This window comes from Hipposideros armiger, unplaced genomic scaffold (genome assembly GCF_001890085.2).
Source record: "Hipposideros armiger isolate ML-2016 unplaced genomic scaffold, ASM189008v1 scaffold_774, whole genome shotgun sequence".
Taxonomy (NCBI): Eukaryota; Metazoa; Chordata; class Mammalia; order Chiroptera; family Hipposideridae; genus Hipposideros; species Hipposideros armiger.
The window spans coordinates 411,079-417,918 of record NW_017732124.1 but is presented as its reverse complement, the minus strand read 5'-3'; the positions used below and the strand labels follow the sequence as shown (position 1 = coordinate 417,918).

At 35.2% G+C, this 6,840-nt stretch overlaps 1 pseudogene; it reads left to right on the top strand.

Moving 5' to 3' along the window:
• Positions 1 to 3,460: 3,460 nt before the first annotated feature.
• LOC109374007 (PDZ domain-containing protein 11 pseudogene) lies at positions 3,461 to 3,877 on the top strand (annotated as a pseudogene).
• Positions 3,878 to 6,840: the final 2,963 nt, after the last annotated feature.

Sequence of the window (6,840 nt, the reverse complement as noted above, 5' to 3'; positions counted from 1 at the left end):
AGTGCTGCAATAAACATAGGGGTACATATATTTTTTTGAATTACCATCTTGGGTTTCTCTGGATAGATACCCAAGAGTAGAATTGCTGGGTCATACGGTAGTTCCATTTCCACTTTTTTGAGATACCTCCATACTGATTTCCATAATGGCTGCACCAATCTGCAGAAGTTGACTTGTTTTTAAATTCCACCACTGGCCTTAGAATCTGAGACTACTGGCAAATGTCCTATAGAGCCATCTTAACCACAATGTTCGTAGGATTTGACCTCTGCTAAGTCTACAACTCCTTTTGTTCCTATCTGGATGTACAGCCTGAATTTCCAGACTGTACCTTGATTTTGTGCGCTCTCCAATATCCTTTCATTTTCCTGTTTACTGCTTAATTTAATCAGTTTCTGTTGCCTGCTGAGTAACAGAGCTACCTCTAGATATATGGAGACAATGTGATGCAGGCTCTAAATAACTCATGGGGAATTTAGGGTTTGCTTTTTATAATCCTAGCTCTTTTAGTAACACGCTGTTTGATTTTTAGCCAAGTTTTTTCCTCTACTGTGTGACAGTCCTAATTTGCTAAGCGTACCTAACTTATTATGCAAGTCTTATTAAGTACTGTGTCCTCTACATGCTGGTTGAGTGAGAGCTTAGTTCCATTTGAAAGCCCAACCGGATCTATAATGAGTGACTTGTAAAAAAAAATTTGTTATTTATAGCATTTTATATTCCACTTTACCTTAGTTATAATTCTTTCAAGATATGAAAATAAGCCATAATATAATACCATTCTGAAATAACCTTGTTTTGTTCATAAATGTTAAAGGGAGTCACAACTTCCACTTCGAAAATGTAATGAAAATGCTGATTTCAAACGTAAAATTATGTCAGAAATATTACTGGTTATCTATTTAATGTCAAATTTAACAGATCTAATTAAACAATAGGATTGTTTGCTAATAGTTTTTATTTTTTTGGAGACAAATGTCCAACCTACTAAATGTTTTTAAAATGTTCATTGTTTTTAAATGATCATTGAAAAATATATAGTTTGTGTGATATTATCATAAAACTTAAGATCATGTCACATCATGAGCATATTATTTCCATATTTCATTTGTGTACATTATAAAGTAAAGACATTCATTCAAGTTAAACCTATAAAGGAGTCCCATAAACTCAGAAAATTGTATTGACTTTATTTTTTCATTTAGTTGTCTAGATAAATTTTATAATAAAAATCAAACAAATTACATGTTTAAAATAAAAGCATTTATACAGTTCTTGACTGCTATTCACTTAGAGCCATGATGTGAACCCTAATAATTTGACAATCTGTCAAAATAAATAAAAATAGCCAATAAAACATTCCCTCTTTTTTAAAACTTAGATTATAACAATTTTAACGTCATGAAATTCATTCAATCCCAGAAAACAATATGCATGTATAATTTCAAATAATATGCCATAGCATGTGGTTTAGTCTAATTAGTGTATAAGTAGTATACAACCATAACTGGATTCACAAGAATAGTTTGAAGTAATTACAGAGATTTCAAAGATCATAAAAATGAAAAACTAAAGGGCATTTTGGAATTAGTACAGCTGCTAGGGATATAGAAAAAAATGGGAAATAGATATCATAAGTGTATCAGGTTTTACACATCAAGTGAGAAGCATAAAACACATTTTTGTTGAGCTGTAGAGCTGTCCATGCTTTTTCAGACCAAAAGTCATTTGATTACAAATGGTGTCTAATATAATAACTATTTAAGACTTCAACTAAAAATCTTATCTTTTTAAATATGGAGGAAGGAATAACAGCAAATGAACACAACGAATGATCTATTTGACTCATCCTAACTTCATTTTAAATAGTGTACACATTACTTTAAACATATTCCTTTTCAACATTGGTTTTAATAAGCTTTTTAATATGTGAATTGAGATTGATAATATTCACAAAGATTAATCATCCCTAACATTGATTCTTGTTGTTTGCATGTGACAGTGATTTTAGCCACTTTAATCAGGCCAGTCATTAGAAGTCATGGCCATTATTTTTTATCTAACATTTGTTAATTGCTATTTATATAATATTAATATATTTATTCACATATTTTATTGGTAATGTAGTTAACCATTTTATTCTTTCAACACAGTATTTGTTGAGTAACAGTAAATCAATGACTAAAACAAGTTTCAGAAGGAATTAGCAAATTCTGCTGAAGTAGGATTGATTGCAAACTAAGAAGAATAAGGGGTATAAAATTGTTATTAAATGCCGTATTGGATCAAAATCATGACATATGTTAAAAACTTATATGCTGGTAGAAATTGTTAGATTAATTTCAGAAAAATTAAGTACACCCTGTAAGTGCATATAATTCTTTGGAACTGTCATTGTCCACATTTCTAAATTGGCATGGCTTTCTCGTGATCATAAAAACTTAAATGCACATTGGCTTGAATGAGCACATAAAATCCTTGCCAAGCTGAAACTTAGGGAACTGTTTCTAAATACATGTTAAACTGAAAAAATAAAAGATAATCCATGGGAGCTCCTAATGATCTCAGTCCAACATCCTCTCCAATAAGGATGGCTAGGGCGGTAGAGGCAGGGAGCTCTAAGAATTCTGGTGTGTTCACAGTGTATCTAGAGTGGTCTACCTTTCTTTGGTGTGCAGAAGTGTCATCTTAATAAGGGTTGGGTGTACTGAGCCTCTCGGTAGGTCAGGATCAGCCTGCCTGGAGTAATTTGGGTCCTTATGCTGTCAGGTAAAGATTATCTGTGGATCTCAGCTATTCCCGTCTGTTCAGAGTAGTAAATCTCTGGGTTGTGTCTGGGTTGTCATTATGTCTTAATTAGGATGCTCATCACATCTTTGTCTTTCCCCCACATCTTCTTCTTGCTGGAATGCATCCAAATAGAGACCACTGTCTAGGTGAAGTCCAAGTGAGAAATGTCTTTGTTTCCACTGTTTCAGAAATGCCCTCTGATTTGTTGATGCTTTAAAGGAACCTTCACTTTGTAGGAAAGGAAATGTCCCGTTTTTTCACAAAGCTTTTGCCCCAGGTCTGTAAATCCTCCCTATGATACCCCATCAGCCAGGAAGATGTTAGATAGAAGGTGTCATAGGAGACACCACCATAGTCCAAGCTCCACAGACATGCCCAGACATTTGTGGAACACCAGGATCGTGAAAGAGAAGCATCACCACAAACAATGAGGTTAACTGATCCTGGGAGAAACAAAAATAGTAATGTGAAAAATAAGGAAAGAACATAAACAATTGCAATTTCTTAAGGGGTTTGAGAACACATATACTCATAAAATAGGAAGAGGTTGCTATGAGAAAGGAGCCATCAGAGAATAAAATATATCAAGAGTTCTTAAAAATTGAAACTCTGAACTGGTGGAAAATGGAGCCAGAGGTCGCTGACGCCTGTTGCTGGGGCCTCGCAGGAGATGGACAGCAGGAATCCTTATGATGACTACCCAGTGGTTTTCCTGCCTGCCTGTGTGAATCCCCCAGTGTGGATTCCTCCTCACGAGAGAATATACCACCCAGACTACAACAATGAGTTCACCCAGGTTCTGCCCCGAATCGTCACACTGAAGAAGCCCCCTGGAGCTCAGCTAGGATTTAATATCGGAGGATGAAAGGCCTCCCAGCTAAGCATCTTCAAGGTGATTCCTGACTGTGATGCACATCGGGCAGGACTTCAGGAAGGGGACGAGGTCTTAGCTGTGAATGATGTGGATTTCCAAGATACTGAGCACAGCAAGGCCTTTGAGATCCTGAAGACAGCCCATGAAATCAGCACGCGTGTCCACTTCTTTCCCTACGATTATCACCGCCAAAAAGAGAGGACTGTGCATTAGAGAGTTGCAACCCATGGACCTCCACAGGGAATCTTCTAGGACAAGCTTGCCAGGCCTCAGGAAAGCCACTTGGGAAACTGTACTCTCAGCCTCACCTGAGCATAGAGACATGGGGAGGATGGGGAGACAGGAAGGCCCACACTGAGCCAGCCAGCCAGCTGCATTACCCAAACTGCTGCTCTTTCAGTTCCCTGCTTTTCTGGTGACCTTCACTCCCTGAAAGGAGAAGGAGGGTGACGCCTGTGTAGAGCCCAGCTTGTGTAGAGCCCAGCTTGAGGAGAACCCTGCCAGAAAAGGCAACTGACATTTATTGAACACCATGTGCTAGGCAATTACACATATATCATATCATTTTCATTAGAGTATAGAAACCAATAGAAAAAAGAACCTTGGAGGGGCTGGCCGAGTGGCTCAGTTAGTTAAGAGCTCGCTCTAGAGTTTGAGCTCTGAGCAACAGCGGTTCGAGTCCCGGCCCGAGCTGAGCAGCCACTGAGCTGCCAACAGGTGGCAGGATGGCTCAGCTAAAAAAAAATAGAAAAAGAAACCTTGGATATCTTGATCTAATCTTTCTGGCTATCTCATCCCACACATCCTTACCGTACCAGTCTCATACACTTCGGAGACCCCAGTGGGACCCTGTTTTTCCTCCCTTCCCTCCTCCTTCTAGTCTCTCCCCTAAAAAGTAAAATGTGATGCTGAAGAGAAAAAAAAAATAAAACTAAGGTTTTCAGGTAACGATCCACTGATCATATTAATCAGCTGGAGGGGGGGGGCAGGGGAAGCACAGGAAATTTCCCAGAATATAGAATAAAAAGATAAGAGATAATAAAAAAGAAAAAGCAAGAGAAATGAGGGCTAGATCCAAATAGCCCAATAAATATCTGATAGAAGGACTGAAGAAACTTTTGAAAGAGAGGTCTATGACAATTAAAAGTGGCTCTTTTCCAATAGTTAAAACAAAAGACCTAGAATTGAGCCTTACTGGGCTGACTTGAATTCTAAGTCTATCCTTGAAGCAATTACTGTATCAGGTAAATGGAGAAAAAGCAAAAGCTGTATATTTATTTTCAAATGTTAAAAGTGGCTTAGAAAAAGATTTAATACATTTACAGACCTGAATACAAATATTATTAGATTTGCCCATATAAAGGTACAGTTGACAGAAGATGAGAGAAAGATTTGGGGAAGAGTCATACAAGGAAAAATAGATGCTTTAAAAACTGGTGCATCGGGAGATGTTTGAAGTTGCTGGGGGAAAAAACATTTATGCACGTTATTTAAAAGTACAATGATATCAAAGAAGAACTAAAATAATAACTTTTTATTAATTTAAGAAAAAAGGGGGGAGAAGAAGTTAATGTTAAGGAAGCTAAACCCCTCCTCTTGTATAGAAGAAAGTAATTTCTAAAATTGATAAATTGTAAAGAAGCATGTTATTTGGAATTATGATAGTAACCACTGACAGAATTTTAAAAAAAAATGGTTCAAGTATCTCTAGGGAGTGGGATTGGGTTTGGAAAGAGATTGAAGTGAGTCTTCTAGCTTTCTTTTTATACTTTTTTCAATTAAAAAATAATTTTCATGTATTATTTTATGATACAAATGTGTATATAAATACATGAAAATAAAATTTAAAAGTTACAAATTTAGAAAACTTAATTTATATTGTCTTATAGCAACTGCATGTATTTGTATTATATTGTTATGTATATATGTAAAATATTTATTGTATGAACTTAAAGAACATACATATATTTACACTTGTAAGAACTCTGATGAGTTGAATAATTATATCTCTATCTCAATGGTTGATAATCTTTTTCTTTAAAGGACCAGATTGTAAATATCTTAGGCTTTGTGGACCAAGAGGGAAGATCAAGTACATCATATATGTACATATGTACAAGAGAGAAAACAAATTTTCACAAATTTATATTGTTGAAATTAAGAGTATAATAAAAATTGAGTATGCTTTTCTTGGTAATATAAATCTACTAATGAGAAGAATGAAATTCTTTTTCCTTTTTGGAGGGTGATAAAATCTTGCTTAGTTAGGATTCAAAGTTTCAAAGTTAGTATCCTCTCTCATCAAATCCATCGCAAACATTTAGCTATAAAGATAGATTTGTTTGTGGCCAATTAAAAAAATACCAGGTGATGGACTGGATCAGGATCACAGGTTATAGTTTCCTGACCCTGATCTACCCAGTCGACTTCTATTTAGCTGAAATCCAAACTTAGGTGTCTCAGCTATCTATGGTAAAGAATCAGTTTGTTTTGTTTTGTTTTGTTTTGTTTCCTCCAGTTTGTTGCAGAATCAATACTTTGTTAAATAAAATAAAAATTGAACTACTTGAAAAATAAAGAGATAAAGGCATACAAAATACAACCCCTATTTTTTTAAATTAGAATCAATAAACATATATTATTCTGTTAAATTTCTGCAAAAATTTCTTCACACTTACTTTGAATTTCTATATTTATATAGTGGCAAAAAAATGGTACTAAAGAGTTTGTGGGCTGGTATTAATTAGTTAATTCACTATTCTGGATTTTAAAAAATGTTCCAAATGGATTGTTATAAAATCACTAACATACATGGCATAGGAAAAAAATTGGAATATGCTTTTCTATGTCGTCAGTGCCTTTCTCATGCCTCCAAATGGGCCACATGTGTTTTTGTTTTTGTTTTTTGCAAGCCTAATTGTCAAGAATTTTCCAGATATCCTAGAGGGAGTGAAGAAAAAGTAGGTAAATCAACTGATTATTCTCTTCAGGCAACTTTGGGGTGTCTCATTTGTGAATTGTTTCATTTGGCGGATCTACTTGGAATAAGCACTAAGAACAAAATTGAGCCCATCAACTCTTTTCATAGAGACAAACCACAATTTCTGAATTCATTACCCAATATTTTGTAATAATTGTCCTATAGCATTTTGTTGTTGTAAAATTCATTTATTATT